This window comes from Procambarus clarkii, chromosome 22 (assembly GCF_040958095.1).
Source record: "Procambarus clarkii isolate CNS0578487 chromosome 22, FALCON_Pclarkii_2.0, whole genome shotgun sequence".
NCBI lineage: Eukaryota > Metazoa > Arthropoda > Malacostraca > Decapoda > Cambaridae > Procambarus > Procambarus clarkii.
In genome coordinates, this window is record NC_091171.1 from 36,274,964 (window position 1) to 36,297,463 (window position 22,500).

A 22,500-nucleotide genomic window follows, 5' to 3' on the forward strand; every position below is an offset into this window, starting at 1 on the left:
TTCTTTTCATTGGTACAAATTATGTGTTCTGTTTTGTGATGTGTAATAAAATGTGGCAGCGCTCTCTGGCGGTGGATAAATACGTGTTGGATCTGTTGAAGAATGTGTAGCTTTTGTTTGTTGCTATAAACATAAGATGTTGATCTTGTTCACCTGCGATACTCATAAGTCGTTGAGGCTAGGAAGAGGCTCCTCTCCTCATCTGGAATGAACACAAAATCAGAAAATCTTGAGAGGGGGCCAGGTAGGTAGGATTGAACCCTCGTTCAGTTATGTATAGACACCTCAGGCGCTCATCCAGGGGTGACCCCCACAAGGCTGCGGTTCACTTTCCCCCCCTGGAATATGTGTTACTACAATCTCATTGTGGATAAGATAGGGTGAGTGTTCCCGTACGTCCTTCTCCTCCTTCAGGTGAATCTTGCACTCACGTCGTTCAGATGATCTCTGTATTCACAGCTTCAACGACTTACATTAGAAGTATGTATATGTGTGTGTGTGTGTGTGTGTGTGTGTGTGTGTGTGTGTGTGTGTGTGTGGGCTAGAATACGCATGTTATGAAGGCCTAAATAGGCCAGTTGCGCCTCTATTTTGACCGTTTTTGGGGCGTCTGAGATTACGATTCACATTCCGGTTAAGGATGTAGAGAAAAGTTTCGGGTTGGAGGCGGGTCGACGTGGGAAGCGCAGAGTTTCATACGAAACTTGTAAGGGGGTGTCTAAGAACTCCTCGAATGCCGTTTCGGCTCTTGGCATGAAGCTTGCACAATGTTGCTGTTAAAACCAGTACTACCACAACATTGAATCCTTTTCTCAAGGTTATACTTATATAGGTTATATATATATATATATATATATATATATATATATATATATATATATATATATATATATATATATATATATATATATATATATATATATATATATATATATATATATATATATATATATATATATATATATATATATATATATAATATATATTCGTTGTATGTACATTATGTGTCGATGCGAGAATGTCAGTGTATATGTGTGTGTGTGAGATGCCAAGCGTTCAAATACCTACCCAATCCGTGAGGAGTCTAACGAAACACCTGCGGAACCAATACGGTCTCGTTGGTCTAAACGAGTCCACCACTCGTTAAACTTTGGTGCCAAATTTTCTCACGTTTCTATTTTTTTTTCAACTACAAATGTACATATATATAAAATAATTCAACCCCCACGCATATGAAATGAGAGTCACGACTTGCTAGGGGTCCAGGACGACTTGCTAGGGGTCCAGGACAACTTGCTAGGGGTCCAGGACAACTTGCTAGGGGTCCAGGACGACTTGCTAGGGGTCCAGGACAACTTGCTAGGGGTCCAGGACGACTTGCTAGGGGTCCGGGACGACTTGCTAGGGGTCCAGGACAACTTGCTAGGGGTCCAGGACGACTTGCTAGGGGTCCAGGACGACTTGCTAGGGGTCCAGGACAACTTGCTAGGGGTCCAGGACGACTTGCTAGGGCTCCAGGACGACTTGCTAGGGGTCCAGGACAACTTGCTAGGGGTCTAGGACGACTTGCTAGGGGTCCAGGACGTACAGGAGCGACACGTCACTATTCCATAAGTGTGGAGTGGGTTACTGATTTCAGCCCCGTCATTGTGACATTCTCTGCATAAATATGTCAATTTACAGTCGGTCAGACAAACAAAGGCGCAATATGTGCCAAAGGTGAGGTTGTTCTTGATTCCTCTCATGTTACACATGGGAGGGGATGGGGGAGAGGGAGGGAGGGGGAAGGTTTGAGCACTGATGTGACTCTATGATAAACCTGTTTCTGAATGGGCGTTACCACCGTCTTGCTGTGGTGTGACCAGCTGGTGGGAGATGAGTGATGCTGTGGTGTGACCAGCTGGTGGGAGATGTGTGATGCTGTGGTGTGACCAGCTGGTGGGAGATGAGTGATGCTGTGGTGTGATCAGCTGGTGGGAGATGAGTGATGCTGTGGTGTGATCAGCTGGTGGGAGATGATGTGATGCTGTGGTGTGACCAGCTGGTGGGAGATGTGTGATGCTGTGGTGTGACCAGCTGGTGGGAGATGTGTGATGCTGTGGTGTGACCAGCTGGTGGGAGATGAGTGATGCTGTGGTGTGATCAGCTGGTGGGAGGTGAGTGATGCTGTGGTGTGACCAGCTGGTGGGAGATGAGTGATGCTGTGGTGTGACCAGCTGGTGGAAGATGTGTGATGCTGTGGTGTGATCAGCTAGTGGGAGATGAGTGATGCTGAGGAAGATAAGGTTACTAGGATAACGATCATATGTCTGCCAATAATATACTCACAAGAGGGTGCCTGAAACAGGACTGTGTGATGTGCTTCAATTTCTTATTCAAATGTAATAACTACGTTTTAATTACATTTCTGTTTGTCTCTGAATGCAAAAATATATATGTAGGCAACTTGGTAGGAGGAGTGCTTGTATCTCTATATAGTACTGGAGGCGTTGGAAGCAACAAAGTTCTTACCTACTAAGTACTGTACTCCACTAGTCACACCACATACACGCATATTTGCCTAAATCTACCTGAGGGCTAGCATAGGTCTAGTAGGCCTTGACCGCAACAGGAAACTGGCAGTTTAATTCTTGTACAGGTGTGTGCAGGTGCCCCTTGACACCTGTGACCTGTGTAATGGGAGAACACATATACAAAATACCACGAAATCTTTAACCAGTGTTTATTATTGGTGTTCTTTTTACATTGATATGACTTGTAAATAAGTCATATTTGTCTTGAATTTGAATCTGTATTGGTTAATTCTGTAAATGTTTTCATTAACAGTAGTGACAGTTACACACAGAACATCAAACTAACGTGATATACACCAATACAAAAATCCACTAGAACTGTGAGGTGGGCGTGAACCCGCAATCAAGCAACCCGTTCTCGCATTTGCTTATAGTCAATATTGGCTTATTAATAAGTGCATATGTGACATACTAATTTATGGTGAATATTTTAGTTTACCTTGAAAAGCTGAATAGAAAACACCGACCTAACCTAACCTTCTTAGTATGTTAAGATCTTATTGCTTCTTAATTACAATTAGTACTTAAGTTATACCTATATTGATATTACAGTTTTATAAAAATAATAAAACAAAAGCAAAATATTTAAATAAATTGTAAAGTAACTCAGGATATTGTCAAATATTGTATAAAATCTCTATTGTTTAATAAAGCTGAAAAAGAAATTCCTAATAATAAAACTGGTGTTTAGTAAATCTATAGGAAGAGTTTGTACCTTAAAAATAAAATATAACGTAGCGTATACCATATATGTACTTATTAATCAGCCAAATAGTGACTATAAGCAATAAGTCATATATGTACTGTCTTGTGCGAGAGCGGGTTGCACTCTACCATTGAACCATCGCCGATGCTGAAACAAAAGCTTCACAACTGGATTTCTACAGAAATCACAGGTAGTCTGGAGGCACCTCCTGAAGCCTGTCCAAATGTTACGTCTGATCCCCAAGCACTCGGGAGAAGGAGTAAAGTAGTTCAAGTTTGTTCAAAGTAGTTAAAGTCTGAACTACTTTACCCTGAACCTGAATGCTTGGGGGATCTTACGTAAGACTTAGACAGGCTTCAGGAGGGACCTCCAGACTTCCTGTGATTTCTGTAGAAATCCAGTTGTGAAGTTTTATTTTTCAACGTCGGTGATGGTTCAGTGGTAGAGTATGCGGCTGGCAATACCTTAGTCGCAGGTTCGCACCCACCTTTAGAATCTTTTGTAGTCCTAGTGATAGTAACAGTTGTAGTTGTAGTAGAATGCAGTGAATAAGTCACAATAACGGGCCTGAAAGAAGTAGTTCAACTCACACATGAAAATATACGAAAGTGACAGAGATAGGTAGGCCTTACATGCGGTCAGGCCATCTTACGGGTCGGCCTACTATACCCGCTATGTTGAGAACGCCTCATGCGTTCTCATGGTCGAAAGATGATTATTCTTTCGATATTTTTAGAATAGCCATTGTCTTTTATTTTTTTTATATATGGCGATATTTGTTCTGCTTTTGAGACGTGTGTGTGATGGCTAAGCCGGTGATGTCTATGTGTCTTACGAGTATTGTTGCTTGTGTGTGTGTGTGTGTGTGTGTGTGTGTGTGTGTGTGTGTGTGTGCGTGTGTGTGTGTGTGTGTATGTGGAGACCTGCGCCCGGGTGCTCTAGGTCTGCTGTAGCGCTTTTCCTGTTATTGGCGTTTACGTCTTGTCGCTTTATTTTGTAACGAATGGGTACTGTACTTTGACTTTGTGTTAATAGGCAATTGTATATATAAATATATATATATACATATATATATATATATATATACACATATATATATATATATATATATATATATATATATATATATATATATATATATATATATATATATATATATATATATATATACATGTGTGTGTGTGTATATTTCTTGTTTTGTGATACAAGCCATGTTACGTCAGACGTCTCGTGTTTTGTGCTGTGTTTCCCCTTGTGTGAGGTCCTCTTCAGCGTGTGTGTGTGTGTGGTGGTGCTGTCAGGCGATGTCTCAAGGCTGGCAGAAAGCACTGAATCTTAGATCTTGCAGTAACGACTGCATCATAACGTCTGGCAGTAATGCCTACGCCATACGTCTGGCATTAGCGACTAAGACGTCAGAACAACATCTTCAGTCAGACGTCAAAGAGTGCGTCTAGCGTGTGACAAGAATGACGGAGTGATGCACGTACGGCCTGTATAGGTATGCCCCACCACTAGCCTAGCCAACGCCTCCTTGTGAGACCTGTGATAATGTTACGCATGTCGACTGAAAATGTCTTAGGAGATAAGGTGAAGCCAGACAGGCAGGAATAGTAAGAAAGACACGGTGGATTGAACCTAATCCATGATTAGGATTGTACGATTGTGCGATATGACCAATCGTGCTGCGATTGGTCATCCCGCAGCGCGTCTGTGTTCATACCACCTCATGTATGATAGTATTACTTAGTTTAACTTATACCAGGTGCAAAACCCAGTGATTTTTTTTTCTGTGTCATGTACATCCCTCTATGCCTAGATGAATCTAGAAATAAAAAATAAATCAAGATAAATTGTATTATTTTCACTTAATTCTCGAAAATATGTTCTGTGTAGTCTCATTAGGGTCCTGTGGTGCAGTGGTCTACGTCCTCAACTCACAAGCGAGGGTCCAGGGTTGGAACCATATGGGACAAAAATAGTTTTACACGTTTCATTTCACCTGATACCCCTGTTCACCTTGCTGTAAAAATAAGTTCCCGAAACTTGTGCGGTTGTTGTGGGTTCCATCCCAGATGACGTAATCTGACCGAAACATATTAACCTAACCTAACTTAACCTAACCTAACCTAACCTAACCTAACTTAACTTAACCAAACCTAACCTAACCTAACCTAACTTAACCTAACTTAACCTAACCTAACATGACCTAACTTAACCTAACCTAACCTAACTTAACCTAACTTAACCTAACCTAACCTAACCTAACCTAACTTAACCTAACCTAACCTAACCTAACCTAACCTAACCTAACTTAACCTAACCTAACCTAACATAACCTAACCTAACCTAACTTAACCTAACCTAACCTAACCTAACCTAACATAACCTAACTTAACCTAACCTAACCTAACTTAACCTAACTTAACCTAACCTAACCTAACCTAACTTAACCTAACTTAACCTAACCTAACCTAACCTAACATAACCTAACTTAACCTAACCTAACCTAACCTAACATAACCTAACTTAACCTAACCTAACCTAACCTAACCTAACTTAACCTAACCTAACCTAACCTAACCTAACTTAACCTAACTTAACCCAACCTAACCTAACCTAACCTAACCTAACCTAACCTAAACTTACCTAAATTAACCTACCCTAACCTAATTTAACCTAACCTACCCTAACCTAATTTAACCTAACCTACCCTAACCTAATTTAACCTAACCTAACCTAACATAAACTAACCTAAAGTAACCTAACCTAATCTAACCTAACTTAACCTAATGTAATCTAACGTAACCTAACATAACCTAACCTAACTTAACCTAACCTAACTTATCCTAACCTAACCTAAACTAACCTTATCTAACCTAACCTAAGCTAGCGTAATACAACCGAACCCAACGCAAATTGAAATAACCTAACATAACGACCTTACCGAACAACATAACCTAAATTAACCTAACCTAACCGAGGGGGGCCTCGTAGCCTGGTGGATAGCGCGCAGGACTCGTAATTCTGTGGCGCGGGTTCGATTCCCGCACGAGGCAGAAACAAATGGGCAAAGTTTCTTTCACCCTGAATGCCCCTGTTACCTAGCAGTAAATAGGTACCTGGGAGTTAGTCAGCTGTCACGGGCTGCTTCCTGGGGGTGGAGGCCTGGTCTAGGACCGGGCCGCGGGGACACTAAAGCCCCGAAATCATCTCAAGATAATCTCAAGATAATCAAGAAGTCCAAATTAACCTAACCTAGTCCAAATTAACCTAACCTAACTTAGCCCAACCTAATCTAACCTATCCTAACTTAACCTAATTTTACCTAACATGACGTAACTTAACCTACTCTAACCTAACTTAACCTAACTTTACCTAATCTAACCAAACATAACACAACCTAACTTAACCTAACCTAACCTACCCTACCAGAACCTAGCCCAACCTAATGTAAGCACCTCACCTAACTTTTGTAACATAATCTAACCTAACCTAACATAACCAATCTGAACCTAATCTAACTTATCCTAATATAACCTAACCTAACCTTTGTCAGCCTAACGTAATCTAAGCTAATTTTACCTAGCCTAACCTGACCTAACTAAACCTAACATATCCCAACATAACCTAACTTAACCTACCCTAATCTAATCCAACCTTATGTAACCTACTGCAAGCTAACCTAACGTATATACCATAAACAATATACCTACCTAATACCTTAAAACCTAATACCTAATTTAGGTATAAACAATATACCATCCGACTTTTTGCCTTCCTAGGAAAAAAATAAGTGAAATTCGAGTGTAGTCGACGAGTACAGTCACCTGCCCCTGTGGGTGCCAGGAGTACAGTCACCTGCCCCCGTGGGTGCCTGGAGTACAGTCACCTGTCCCCGTGGGTGCCAGGAGTACAGTCACCTGCCCCTGTGGGTGCCAGGAGTACAGTCACCTGCCCCCGTGGGTGCCAGGAGTACAGTCACCTGTCCCCGTGGGTGCCTGGAGTACAGTCACCTGCCCCCGTGGGTGCCAGGAGTACAGTCACCTGCCCCCGTGGGTGCCTGGAGTACAGTCACCTGCCTGCCCCTGTGGGTGCCAGGAGTACAGTCACCTGCCCCCGTGGGTGACTGGAGTACAGTCACCTGCCCCCGTGGGTGCCAGGAGTATAGTTACCTGCCCCCGTGGGTGCCAGGAGTACAGTCACCTGCCTGCCCCTGTGGGTGCCAGGAGTACAGTCACCTGCCCCCGTGGGTGCCAGGAATACAGTCACCTGCCTGTCCCTGTGGGTGCCAGGAGTACAGTCACCTGCCCCTGTGGGTGCCAGGAGTACAGTCACCTGCTCCCGTGGGTGCCAGGAGTACAGTCACCTGCCTGCCCCTGTGGGTGCCAGGAGTACAGTCACCTGCCCCCGTGGGTGCCAGGAGTACAGTCACCTGCCTGCCCCTGTGGGTGCCAGGAGTACAGTCACCTACTCCTGTGGGTGCCAGGAGTACAGTCATCTGCCCCTGTGGGTGCCAGGAGGACGGTCACCTGCCCCCGTGGGTGCCAGGAGTACAGTCACCTGCCCCCGTGGGTGCCAGGAGTACAATCACCTGCCCCCGTGGGTGCCTGGAATACAGTCACCTGCCCCCGTGGGTGCCAGGAGTACAGTCATCTGCCCCCGTGGGTGCCAGGAGTACAGTCACCTGCCCCCGTGGGTGCCAGGAGTACAGTCACCTGCCCCTGTGGGTGCCAGGAGTACAGTCACCTGTCCCCGTGGGTGCCTGGAGTACAGTCACCTGTCCCCGTGGGTGCCAGGAGTACAGTCACCTGCCCCCGTGGGTGCCTGGAGAACAGTCACCTGACCCCGTGGGTGCCTGGAGTACAGTCACCTGCCCCCGTGGGTGCCTGGAGTACAGTCACCTGCCCCCGTGGGTGCCAGGAGTACAGTTACCTGCCCCCGTGGGTGCCAGGAGTACAGTCACCTGCCTGCCCCTGTGGGTGCCAGGAGTACAGTCACCTGCCCCCGTGGGTGCCAGGAATACAGTCACCTGCCTGCCCCTGTGGGTGCCAGGAGTACAGTCACCTGCCCCTGTGGGTGCCAGGAGTACAGTCACCTGCTCCCGTGGGTGCCAGGAGTACAGTCACCTGCCTGCCCCTGTGGGTGCTAGGAGTACAGTCACCTGCCCCCGTGGGTGCCAGGAGTACAGTCACCTGCCTGCCCCTGTGGGTGCCAGGAGTACAGTCACCTACCCCTGTGGGTGCCAGGAGTACAGTCATCTGCCCCTGTGGGTGCCAGGAGGACGGTCACCTGCCCCCGTGGGTGCCAGGAGTACAGTCACCTGCCCCCGTGGGTGCCAGGAGTACAATCACCTGCCCCCGTGGGTGCCTGGAATACAGTCACCTGCCCCCGTGGGTGCCAGGAGTACAGTCATCTGCCCCCGTGGGTGACAGGAGTAAAGTCACCTGCCCCCGTGGGTGCCAGGAGTACAGTCACCTGCCTGCCCCCCGTGGGTGCCAGGAGAACAGTCACGTGCCCCCCGTGGGTGCCAGGAGAACAGTCACCTGCCCCCGTGGGTGCCAGGAGTACAGTCACCTGCCGCCGTGGGTGCCAGGAGTACAGTCACCTGCCCCCGTGGGTGCCAGGAGTACAGTCACCTGCCCCCGTGGGTGCCAGGAGTACAGTCACCTGCCCCCGTGGGTGCCAGGAGAACAGTCACGTGCCCCCCGTGGGTGCCAGGAGAACAGTCACGTGCCCCCCGTGGGTGCCAGGAGAACAGTCACGTGCCCCCCGTGGGTGCCAGGAGAACAGTCACGTGCCCCCCGTGGGTGCCAGGAGAACAGTCACGTGCCCCCCGTGGGTGCCAGGAGTACAGTCACCTGCCCCCGAGGGTGCCAGGAGTACAGTCACCTGCCCCCGTGGGTGAAGGAGTACAGTCACCTGCCCCCGTGGGTGCCAGGAGAACAGTCACCTGCCCCCGTGGGTGCCAGGAGAACAGTCACGTGCCCCCGTGGGTGCCAGGAGTACAGTCACCTGCCCCCGTGGGTGCCAGGAGAACGGTCACGTGCCCCCGTGGGTGCCAGGAGTACAGTCACCTGCCCCCGTGGGTGCCAGGAGAACGGTCACGTGCCCCCGTGGGTGCCAGGAGTACAGTCACTTGCCCCCGTGGGTGCCAGGAGAACAGTCACGTGCCCCCGTGGGTGCCTGGAGTACAGTCACCTGCCCCCGTGGGTGCCAGGAGTACAGTCACCTGCCCCCGTGGGTGCCAGGAGAACAGTCACGTGCCCCCGTGGGTGCCTGGAGTACAGTCACCTGCCCCCGTGGGTGCCAGGAGAACAGTCACGTGCCCCCGTGGGTGCCTGGAGTACAGTCACCTGCCCCCGTGGGTGCCAGGAGTACAGTCACCTGCCCCCGTGGGTGCCAGGAGTACAGTCACCTGCCCCCGTGGGTGCCAGGAGTACAGTCACCTGCCCCCGTGGGTGCCTGGAGTACAGTCACCTGCCCCCGTGGGTGCCAGGAGTACAGTCACCTGCCCCCGTGGGTGCCTGGAGTACAGTCACCTGCCCCCGTGGGTGCCTGGAGTACAGTCACCTGCCCCCGTGGGTGCCAGGAGTACAGTCACCTGCCCCCGTGGGTGCCTGGAGTACAGTCACCTGCCCCCGTGGGTGCCAGGAGTATAGTTACCTGCCCCCGTGGGTGCCAGGAGTACAGTCACCTGCCTGCCCCTGTGGGTGCCAGGAGTACAGTCACCTGCCCCCGTGGGTGCCAGGAATACAGTCACCTGCCTGTCCCTGTGGGTGCCAGGAGTACAGTCACCTGCCCCTGTGGGTGCCAGGAGTACAGTCACCTGCTCCCGTGGGTGCCAGGAGTACAGTCACCTGCCTGCCCCTGTGGGTGCCAGGAGTACAGTCACCTGCCCCCGTGGGTGCCAGGAGTACAGTCACCTGCCTGCCCCTGTGGGTGCCAGGAGTACAGTCACCTACTCCTGTGGGTGCCAGGAGTACAGTCATCTGCCCCTGTGGGTGCCAGGAGGACGGTCACCTGCCCCCGTGGGTGCCAGGAGTACAGTCACCTGCCCCCGTGGGTGCCAGGAGTACAATCACCTGCCCCCGTGGGTGCCTGGAATACAGTCACCTGCCCCCGTGGGTGCCAGGAGTACAGTCATCTGCCCCCGTGGGTGCCAGGAGTACAGTCACCTGCCCCCGTGGGTGCCAGGAGTACAGTCACCTGCCCCTGTGGGTGCCAGGAGTACAGTCACCTGTCCCCGTGGGTGCCTGGAGTACAGTCACCTGTTCCCGTGGGTGCCAGGAGTACAGTCACCTGCCCCCGTGGGTGCCTGGAGAACAGTCACCTGACCCCGTGGGTGCCTGGAGTACAGTCACCTGCCCCCGTGGGTGCCTGGAGTACAGTCACCTGCCCCCGTGGGTGCCAGGAGTACAGTTACCTGCCCCCGTGGGTGCCAGGAGTACAGCCACCTGCCTGCCCCTGTGGGTGCCAGGAGTACAGTCACCTGCCCCCGTGGGTGCCAGGAATACAGTCACCTGCCTGCCCCTGTGGGTGCCAGGAGTACAGTCACCTGCCCCTGTGGGTGCCAGGAGTACAGTCACCTGCTCCCGTGGGTGCCAGGAGTACAGTCACCTGCCTGCCCCTGTGGGTGCTAGGAGTACAGTCACCTGCCCCCGTGGGTGCCAGGAGTACAGTCACCTGCCTGCCCCTGTGGGTGCCAGGAGTACAGTCACCTACCCCTGTGGGTGCCAGGAGTACAGTCATCTGCCCCTGTGGGTGCCAGGAGGACGGTCACCTGCCCCCGTGGGTGCCAGGAGTACAGTCACCTGCCCCCGTGGGTGCCAGGAGTACAATCACCTGCCCCCGTGGGTGCCTGGAATACAGTCACCTGCCCCCGTGGGTGCCAGGAGTACAGTCATCAGCCCCCGTGGGTGACAGGAGTAAAGTCACCTGCCCCCGTGGGTGCCAGGAGTACAGTCACCTGCCTGCCCCCCGTGGGTGCCAGGAGAACAGTCACGTGCCCCCCGTGGGTGCCAGGAGAACAGTCACCTGCCCCCGTGGGTGCCAGGAGTACAGTCACCTGCCGCCGTGGGTGCCAGGAGTACAGTCACCTGCCCCCGTGGGTGCCAGGAGTACAGTCACCTGCCCCCGTGGGTGCCAGGAGTACAGTCACCTGCCCCCGTGGGTGCCAGGAGAACAGTCACGTGCCCCCCGTGGGTGCCAGGAGAACAGTCACGTGCCCCCCGTGGGTGCCAGGAGAACAGTCACGTGCCCCCCGTGGGTGCCAGGAGAACAGTCACGTGCCCCCCGTGGGTGCCAGGAGAACAGTCACGTGCCCTCCGTGGGTGCCAGGAGTACAGTCACCTGCCCCCGAGGGTGCCAGGAGTACAGTCACCTGCCCCCGTGGGTGAAGGAGTACAGTCACCTGCCCCCGTGGGTGCCAGGAGAACAGTCACCTGCCCCCGTGGGTGCCAGGAGAACAGTCACGTGCCCCCGTGGGTGCCAGGAGTACAGTCACCTGCCCCCGTGGGTGCCAGGAGAACGGTCACGTGCCCCCGTGGGTGCCAGGAGTACAGTCACCTGCCCCCGTGGGTGCCAGGAGAACGGTCACGTGCCCCCGTGGGTGCCAGGAGTACAGTCACTTGCCCCCGTGGGTGCCAGGAGAACAGTCACGTGCCCCCGTGGGTGCCTGGAGTACAGTCACCTGCCCCCGTGGGTGCCAGGAGTACAGTCACCTGCCCCCGTGGGTGCCAGGAGAACAGTCACGTGCCCCCGTGGGTGCCTGGAGTACAGTCACCTGCCCCCATGGGTGCCAGGAGAACAGTCACGTGCCCCCGTGGGTGCCTGGAGTACAGTCACCTGCCCCCGTGGGTGCCAGGAGTACAGTCACCTGCCCCCGTGGGTGCCAGGAGTACAGTCACCTGCCCCCGTGGGTGCCAGGAGTACAGTCACCTGCCCCCGTGGGTGCCTGGAGTACAGTCACCTGCCCCCGTGGGTGCCAGGAGTACAGTCACCTGCCCCCGTGGGTGCCTGGAGTACAGTCACCTGCCCCCGTGGGTGCCTGGAGTACAGTCACCTGCCCCCGTGGGTGCCAGGAGTACAGTCACCTGCCCCCGTGGGTGCCAGGAGTACAGTCACCTGCCCCCGTGGGTGCCAGGAGTACAGTCACCTGCCCCCGTGGGTGCCAGGAGAACAGTCACCTGCCCCCGTGGGTGCCAGGAGTACAGTCACCTGCCCCCGTGGGTGCCAGGAGAACAGTCACCTGCCCCCGTGGGTGCCAGGAGTACAGTCACCTGCCCCCGTGGGTGCCAGGAGTACAGTCACCTGCCCCCGTGGGTGCCAGGAGAACAGTCACCTGCCCCCGTGGGTGCCAGGAGTACAGTCACCTGCCCCCGTGGGTGCCAGGAGAACAGTCACCTGCCCCCGTGGGTGCCAGGAGTACAGTCACCTGCCCCCGTGGGTGCCTGGAGTACAGTCACCTGCCCCCGTGGGTGCCAGGAGAACAGTCACGTGCCCCCCGTGGGTGCCAGGAGAACAGTCACGTGCCCCCCGTGGGTGCCAGGAGAACAGTCACCTGCCCCCGTGGGTGCCAGGAGTACAGTCACCTGCTCCCGTGGGTGCCTGGAGTACAGTCACCTGCCCCCGTGGGTGCCAGGAGAACAGTCACGTGCCCCCCGTGGGTGCCAGGAGAACAGTCACGTGCCCCCCGTGGGTGCCAGGAGAACAGTCACGTGCCCCCCGTGGGTGCCAGGAGAACAGTCACGTGCCCCCCGTGGGTGCCAGGAGTACAGTCACCTGCCCCCGAGGGTGCCAGGAGTACAGTCACCTGCCCCCCGTGGGTGCCAGGAGAACAGTCACGTGCCCCCCGTGGGTGCCAGGAGAACAGTCACCTGCCCCCCGTGGGTGCCAGGAGAACAGTCACGTGCCCCCCGTGGGTGCCAGGAGAACAGTCACCTGCCCCCCGTGGGTGCCAGGAGAACAGTCACCTGCCCCCCGTGGGTGCCAGGAGAACAGTCACCTGCCCCCGTGGGTGCCAGGAGAACAGTCACCTGCCCCCGTGGGTGCCAGGAGAACAGTCACCTGCCCCCGTGGGTGCCAGGAGAACAGTCACCTGCCCCCGTGGGTGCCAGGAGAACAGTCACCTGCCCCCTTGGGTGCCAGGAGAACAGTCACCTGCCCCCGTGGGTGCCAGGAGAACAGTCACCTGCCCCCGTGGGTGCCAGGAGAACAGTCACCTGCCCCCGTGGGTGCCAGGAGAACAGTCACCTGCCCCCGTGGGTGCGAGGAGAACAGTCACCTGCCCCCCGTGGGTGCCAGGAGAACAGTCACCTGCCCCCCGTGGGTGCCAGGAGAACAGTCACCTGCCCCCGTGGGTGCCAGGAGAACAGTCACCTGCCCCCGTGGGTGCCAGGAGAACAGTCATCTGCCCCCCGTGGGTGCCAGGAGAACAGTCACCTGCCCCCCGTGGGTGCCAGGAGTACAGTCACCTGCCCCCCGTGGGTGCCAGGAGAACAGTCACTTGCCCCCCGTGGGTGCCAGGAGAACAGTCACCTGCCCCCCGTGGGTGCCAGGAGAACAGTCACCTGCCCCCCGTGGGTGCCAGGAGAACAGTCACCTGCCCCCCGTGGGTGCCAGGAGAACAGTCACCTGCCCCCCGTGGGTGCCAGGAGAACAGTCACCTGCCCCCCGTGGGTGCCAGGAGAACAGTCACCTGCCCCCCGTGGGTGCCAGGAGAACAGTCACCTGCCCCCCGTGGGTGCCAGGAGAACAGTCACCTGCCCCCCGTGGGTGCCAGGAGAACAGTCACCTGCCCCCCGTGGGTGCCAGGAGAACAGTCACCTGCCCCCGTGGGTGCCAGGAGAACAGTCACCTGCCCCCGTGGGTGCCAGGAGAACAGTCACCTGCCCCCGTGGGTGCCAGGAGAACAGTCACCTGCCCCCGTGGGTGCCAGGAGAACAGTCACCTGCCCCCTTGGGTGCCAGGAGAACAGTCACCTGCCCCCGTGGGTGCCAGGAGAACAGTCACCTGCCCCCGTGGGTGCCAGGAGAACAGTCACCTGCCCCCGTGGGTGCCAGGAGAACAGTCATCTGCCCCCCGTGGGTGCCAGGAGAACAGTCACCTGCCCCCCGTGGGTGCCAGGAGAACAGTCACGTGCCCCCCGTGGGTGCCAGGAGAACAGTCACCTGCCCCCCGTGGGTGCCAGGAGAACAGTCACCTGCCCCCGTGGGTGCCAGGAGAACAGTCACGTGCCCCCCGTGGGTGCCAGGAGAACAGTCACCTGCCCCCCGTGGGTGCCAGGAGAACAGTCACCTGCCCCCCGTGGGTGCCAGGAGAACAGTCACCTGCCCCCCGTGGGTGCCAGGAGAACAGTCACCTGCCCCCCGTGGGTGCCAGGAGAACAGTCACCTGCCCCCCGTGGGTGCCAGGAGAACAGTCACCTGCCCCCGTGGGTGCCAGGAGAACAGTCACCTGCCCCCCGTGGGTGCCAGGAGAACAGTCATCTGCCCCCCGTGGGTGCCAGGAGAACAGTCACCTGCCCCCCGTGGGTGCCAGGAGTACAGTCACCTGCCCCCCGTGGGTGCCAGGAGAACAGTCACGTGCCCCCCGTGGGTGCCAGGAGAACAGTCACCTGCCCCCCGTGGGTGCCAGGAGAACAGTCACCTGCCCCCCGTGGGTGCCAGGAGAACAGTCACCTGCCCCCCGTGGGTGCCAGGAGAACAGTCACCTGCCCCCCGTGGGTGCCAGGAGTACAGTCACCTGCCCCCCGTGGGAGCCAGGAGAACAGTCACCTGCCCCCCGTGGGTGCCAGGAGAACAGTCACCTGCCCCCCGTGGGTGCCAGGAGAACAGTCACCTGCCCCCCGTGGGTGCCAGGAGAACAGTCACCTGCCCCCTGTGGGTGCCAGGAGAACAGTCACCTGCCCCCCGTGGGTGCCAGGAGAACAGTCACCTGCCCCCGTGGGTGCCAGGAGAACAGTCACCTGCCCCCCGTGGGTGCCAGGAGAACAGTCACCTGCCCCCCGTGGGTGCCAGGAGAACAGTCACCTGCCCCCCGTGGGTGCCAGGAGAACAGTCACCTGCCCCCGTGGGTGCCAGGAGAACAGTCACCTGCCCCCCGTGGGTGCCAGGAGAACAGTCACGTGCCCCCCGTGGGTGCCAGGAGAACAGTCACGTGCCCCCCGTGGGTGCCAGGAGAACAGTCACGTGCCCCCCGTGGGTGCCAGGAGAACAGTCACGTGCCCCCCGTGGGTGCCAGGAAAACAGTCACGTGCCCCCCGTGGGTGCCAGGAGAACAGTCACGTGCCCCCCGTGGGTGCCAGGAGAACAGTCACGTGCCCCCCGTGGGTGCCAGGAGAACAGTCACGTGCCCCCCGTGGGTGCCTGGAGTCCTCAAGTAAAAGTTGAAAAATTGTTTTAAATTTTAAAAATTTGACTAACACCAAAAGTGTAATAGTCAACAAAATAAAATCTGGACCATCGACCGTGAGGAGCACAGTCCCCCAGGGTACTGTGCTTGCTCCAGTACAGTCCCCCAGGGTACTGTGCTTGCTCCAGTACAGTCCCCCAGGGTACTGTGCTTGCTCCAGTACAGTCCCCCAGGGTACCGTGCTTGCTCCAGTACAGTCCCCTCAGGGTACTGTGCTTGCTCCAGTACAGTCCCCCAGGGTACTGTGCTTGCTCCAGTACAGTCCCCCAGGGTACCGTGCTTGCTCCAGTACAGTCCCCTCAGGGTACTGTGCTTGCTCCAGTACAGTCCCCCCGGGTACTGTGCTTGCTCCAGTACAGTCCCCCCCAGGGTACTGTGCTTGCTCCAGTACAGTCCCCCCAGGGTACCGTGCTTGCTCCAGTACAGTCCCCCAGGGTACTGTGCTTGCTCCAGTACAGTCCCCCCAGGGTACTGTGCTTGCTCCAGTACAGTCCCCCCAGGGTACTGTGCTTGCTCTAGTACAGTCCCCCCAGGGTACTGTGCTTGCTCCAGTACAGTCCCCCAGGGTACTGTGCTTGCTCCAGTACAGTCCCCCCAGGGTACTGTGCTTGCTCCAGTACAGTCCCCCCAGGGTACTGTGCTTGCTCCAGTACAGTCCCCCAGGGTACTGTGTTTGCTCCAGTACAGTCCCCCAGGGTACCGTGCTTGCTCCAGTACAGTCCCCCAGGGTACTGTGCTTGCTCCAGTACAGTCCCCCAGGGTACTGTGCTTGCTCCAGTACAGTCCCCCAGGGTACCGTGCTTGCTCCAGTACAGTCCCCTCAGGGTACTGTGCTTGCTCCAGTACAGTCCCCCAGGGTACTGTGCTTGCTCCAGTACAGTCCCCCAGGGTACCGTGCTTGCTCCAGTACAGTCCCCTCAGGGTACTGTGCTTGCTCCAGTACAGTCCCCTCAGGGTACTGTGCTTGCTCCAGTACAGTCCCCCCCAGGGTACTGTGCTTGCTCCAGTACAGTCCCCCCCAGGGTACTGTGCTTGCTCCAGTACAGTCCCCCCAGGGTACCGTGCTTGCTCCAGTACAGTCCCCCAGGGTACTGTGCTTGCTCCAGTACAGTCCCCCCAGGGTACTGTGCTTGCTCCAGTACAGTCCCCCCAGGTTACTGTGCTTGCTCCAGTACAGTCCCCCCAGGGTACTGTGCTTGCTCCAGTACAGTCCCCTAGGGTGCTATACTTGCTCCAGTACTTAATAACCTCTGGAGGGTTATTAAGGTCTGTCAACCTCTGGAAGGTTATTAAGGTCTGTTAACCTCTAGAGGGTTATTAAGGTCTGTCAACCTCTGGAGGGTTATTAAGGTCTGTCAACCTCTGGAGGGTTATTAAAGCCTGTCAACCACCAGAGAGGTTATTATAAGACCTGTCAACCACCAGAGAGGTTATTATAAGACCTGTCAACCACCAGAGAGGTTATTATAAGACCTGTCAACCAATAGAGGACATTAAGACCTGTCTACCTCAGTACGGTTATTAAGACTTCCTCAACAGCTTATTGTGAGGAGGTCTTAATTAAGACCTCCTCACAGGCTTATACTGACCAACCAGCGAGTATGCTTTCGTCCTGAACGAGTCCGGGACTAAACTGTCAGTGTATAAACATCGAGAGATTTTGACCGGGATTCTCCTTGGTGTTGGACTCATGACCAACACGTTTAATACACACAACACAATTTGTTGTCATACTCCGGAGCATTATTATAGTGCCATTGGAATAGTTTTAATGAAGTTTTTAGTGACTCTGTGTGGGTGGGGAGGGGGGGGGGGTGGTGGTGGTGGTGGGGGGGATTGTGTTTCGTGGATTTGGTTAAAAATACAGTCATGATCCTCATCTCTCGTGTTCAGTTGTATGATGGATTAAGTTTGTTTCTTATAGGATATATGTGTGTGGAACTGTCTAAAAGGGTTTTGTCTAACAACTTATAGACATTGTCTAAAATCTTTTTGATTTTGTCTAAAATCCTAGACCGAAATTACAAAATGACTGAGAGAAATATATTCACTGGGCACCTAACCTTGGCGGTGAGCATATGCTGAGAGCATACTTTTGTCCTGGACTAAAGAGTAAAGTATACTTGGTGGCTGGTCAGTAAGCCATAGTATGATGGCCTTGGTAAGCCACGCCTGCCTATGACTGGCCATAACTAGCTCGTCACTGGACAGGTCAGCTCCGTTACACATCACCGCCGCATGTTCCTGCCGTAACGGCCATATATGGTCAATATCTGTGGGAAGATCTCAGTACGTTCCCGGAAGCGTTATGACGAAGAGTGACTAACGCGATCGAGGAGGCGGCGGGGGTGTGTTATTATGAGTCACGTGCAGTACGACACGTTTTCCAGCCCAGGCTTGATTTTATGAATGAACCACTCTCACATACCCCCCCCCCCCCCCTCCCAATCACCTCCCAAACCCCCAACCACTCCCCCACCATCACCGGGGAGGAGCCAACCAAATGAGGAGTCACTATCTCCCCCTCCCCACACCCCCATCACCCCCACTACAACGAGGGATCCCCACCGCCATCACTCCGCCTCGGGGCATCGAGTGAACTATGAATGAACTGAGTTGCCAGACGTACTACGAGCGAAACTTGTTTTTTTTTCATTTCTCTTACATTTTTGTCAATAATGTTAATCAGACGTCGGAGCTTAACTATTGTGCATAATCGGAATTGCGTTAGTTTCAGTTAAATGAATCCTAGTCACTGAATACTTGACATTGTTGAGCTTCACTTTCACTACGCTAACGTTACGATCAGTGCCTGTTGGTCAAATATCTAAAAGCATTAAATCATCCTAAATAATTTAAGGAAATATGTTCTTAAATAAATTTTTGAAACTTTGAAATAAACGTGCAATTCACTAAATATAATTAATCTAACAAATTTGTTTTACTTCTCAAAATTAATTAATAATTTTTTGGAAAATTGGCAACGTACTCTAACGTTACTCATCCATTCTTGGAACGCGGCCACAAAGTGACGTCATTTCTTAAGAGCGGGAACCCTATGATCCATGCCAAGTATCTCATGCAAGTAAATTAATATGGGATTATTTTGCTTAATCTGAACTATATTAATCTTTTCCCTTCCAATAAGGATTAAAATTACAACTATAGTTTTATAATTAGAATAGCTTCAAGCATAGAAAATGCTTCTTTAATGAGAATTTAGCACATAATGACATCATTAATCCCGGGCGGTGTATGGCAACCACACTCCCAGCTGGAGCGCACGGGTTGCCAGGGGTCGTGAGTCTGAGTTGTACCATATACAAAACCCCAATTACCGTAAGTTCTCGGTAGGACAATGGTGAAACAAGTTACAAGATTATAACCTCTGGGAAGTAAGTGTGGGAAGAAAGTTAGTAAGACGCGCTAGCAATCTGGAAACCACAGTTTGCAACATTCAAGACCAACAAACAAACAGTTGCAGTCATGATGACGATCAAAATAAGGGGAAATAAAACGCTTCGTGTTGTGCCTGTGATGATAATATGTGTTTAAGAGTCTATATTTGTTTTGCTATAATTGGAAATATTATAGAAATTAGTACCTAGTGACCAGTTAAGATTACGTCACGTTGCGTAGGACTAACGGGTTCAGTTTACAGGGGTTACTGAGAATATTATTTATACATACATACATACATACATACATACATACATACATACATACATACATACATACATACATACATACATACATACATACATACATACATACATACATACATATATACATACATACATACATACATACATACATACATACATACATACATACATACATACATACATACATACATACATACATACATACATACATACATACATACATACATACATACATACATACACACACACATACACATAGACGTGATATATATAGATGTAATGCCACGTCTATATATATCGACGACCCGGGGCCTCCAGAGTCCTCCCACAATGCTTCACGAGTCTTAATTTGATCCTAAAGACCTCGTTAAAGAATTCCATCTGAAGTATCTTGGTAACTGAGCCCGGATACAGGATCTTGGCTGTACTCATTAAGGCAGTCGGTGGGTTTTCAGTAAGTGAATACAGTGTCAGCCTGTGAGGTACAGCAGTGTCTGGGTGGAGGATAATGTAAGGTTACAGCATAAAAGTTTGTTTTTAAGTTTAATTAATTTATTATGCACCCCATACCCATCGTGTGTGCGATAGTGGAAAGGGTTACAGAGGTACATAATGGGCTCAGGGACTGAACCCCATAATTCATGTAGCTAAGCAAGTTACAATCTTGATGAGCTAGTTACAAAATTCAATGCACATCGTCACATCAACAATAAGCTCGAGGCCGACCACAAGTACAGTTTCTAAATTAAGGAACTGACATATGTGGAGAGCCTAGTGTCACAATTGATATGATTGTCCTGCACACCGCCCCCATCCAGTGGGCAGCGGTGGATAGGTTACACCGCCCCCCATCCAGTGGGCAGCGATGGATAGGTTAGACAGCCCCCCTTCCAGTGGGCAGCGGTGGATAGGTTACACCGCCCCCCATCCAGTGGGCAGCGATGGATAGGTTAGACAGCCCCCCATCCAGTGGGCAGCGGTGGATAGGTTACACCGCCCCCCATCCAGTGGGCAGCGATGGATAGGTTAGACAGCCCCCCATCCAGTGGGCAGCGGTGAATAGGTTACACCGCCCCCCATCCAGCGGGCAGCGGTGGATAGGTTACACCGCCCCTCCCCCATCCAGTGGGCAGGGGTGGATAGGTTACACCGCCCCCCATCCAGTGGGCAGCGATGGATAGGTTAGACAGCCCCCCATCCAGTGGGCAGGGGTGGATAGGTTACACCGCCCCCCATCCAGTGGGCTGGGGTGGATAGGTTACACCGCCCCCCATCCAGTGGGCAGCGATGGATAGGTTAGACAGTCCCCCTTCCAGTGGGCAGCGGTGGATAGGTTACACCGCCCCCCATCCAGTGGGCAGCGGTGGATAGGTTACACCGCCCCCATCCAGTGGGCAGAGGTGGATAGGTTACACTCACTCAGTTACTACCTACAGTTAGAAAACTGGGGATGTTTGGGAATATAATTTACAGGGTAACCTGTGAAGTTACTTGAAAAGTGTTGTGATTTTTGCCTGTAGTGACAAATGCTGTTCAAAATAGCATTAGAAATTTATTTCTTCTTAGCCTAACTTAACTTAGCCAAACTTAATCTATGTTAATTTATCTTAACTTGTCTGAATCTTGTCTAGTCGACCTACCTTACAGCAGGAAAGCCTAAGCTAAACTAACCATATCCAATCTAACCGAACTAAGCCCAACATAATCTAACTTAACCTAAACAAACCCATCCTAAGTTAAACTAACCATACGAAATCGAACTCAACTTTACATAAGCTAACGCAAACTAAGCTAAGCTGACTACTGAGCAATACTACAGCAAGAATTCATTTTAAGCTGGGCACAATCATGCAGCAATATTCTTGCGCAATATACTTATGCAATACAATACACTTATGCAATACATTATTCAATACAATATGCATGCGCAATACAATATACTTATGCAACACATGATACCTAATTCATTGGAAAACAAAAATTATTTGATTTCTGACGTGTTTGGACCTAGAATTCTCGGTAGTGCAGTAGGCTTCGTTCTCAACGCACAATTGGAAATCCCAGGCGGGACAGAAATGGTTGGGCACGATTCCTTTCACCTAATGCCTCTGTTCACCTCGTAGTAAATAGGTACTCCAGGGGCTAGTCAGATGTTGTGGGGTTACATCCTGAGGAGGTTCAGTAATTCGACCTTAGGGGTAAGGGTTGGAGAACCTCTATACAAGCCTAACGTATATATATGTACACAGGCTGCCTGTCCCCGAAATCTCATTGTTTGACGTTCTTATAACAGATTTTGTTTCACACAGTTATTAAGTAATTAAGCAAATGTCAGCAGGTCCGAAACTTAATGTGAAAAAAATCTTAGAATTCAGAAATGAGTTTATTACAAATGTTAAAAAAAAATAATGTGGATTTGATTCAAAATGACGTAATGCCAGAAATGATGGCAAAACCTCCAAAGTTTGCTTATTGTCTGTAATGCATCTGCACCTTTGTAAACTTTTCAACGCCGCCCACTAAATGGGTGTGAGGTCCCCCTGCCGCCCACTAGATTGGTGTGAAGCTTACAGCCGCCCACTGGATGGGTGCGGGGTACATATGTAATCAATTAAACAATATGTAACTGGCTCATCACAGATGTATATTGATCACCTTAAGTACTATTGGGTTTCAAGACATTCAGATAAAATGTGCTGAATAGTCAATAGCATAGTTACCGCTATGATTCATTTAGTTGCGGTATCACAGAAAACTGAAAATTTTGACGGGGGGACTTTCTTTGTAGCAATGCCACTCTGGCATTGTGTTAGTCTGTGTTGACTTCTTAGTTATTTCTCACAATGCTATGTTAAAATCAGGGTGTTGGACAGGAATGAAGGTCAAAGGATTGAAAAGAGGTGAAGGCCAGGGTGTAGATAAGTGAACAGATAACAGGGTAGGTTAGGGAGGGGGCCAGTTGAGAGAGAAGATAACCAAGCAGAGATATGCAAATTTCTGTGTGTTTATTTCATATAAACAGACATTGTTTATTGTTATAGAATGTATATTGCTATAAAGATTTCTCATATAAGGCAGCTCCTATCCATAGAAAACAGGTCCATTGCATACGATCGAGGCAGCCCCTGTCCATACGAGGCAG

At 52.1% G+C, this 22,500-nt stretch overlaps 1 protein-coding gene across 1 annotated transcript in view; it reads left to right on the forward strand.

Moving 5' to 3' along the window:
- The first annotated feature begins 18,250 nt into the window (after nucleotides 1–18,250).
- The window catches only part of LOC123758865 (protein trapped in endoderm-1), a 294,922-nt gene continuing 290,672 nt past the window's right edge, over nucleotides 18,251–22,500 (forward strand). The window contains exon 1 of the mRNA XM_069328844.1: nucleotides 18,251–19,868. The gene's annotated coding sequence lies outside the window, so the exon portion shown is untranslated. The remainder of the gene's footprint in view (nucleotides 19,869–22,500) is intronic.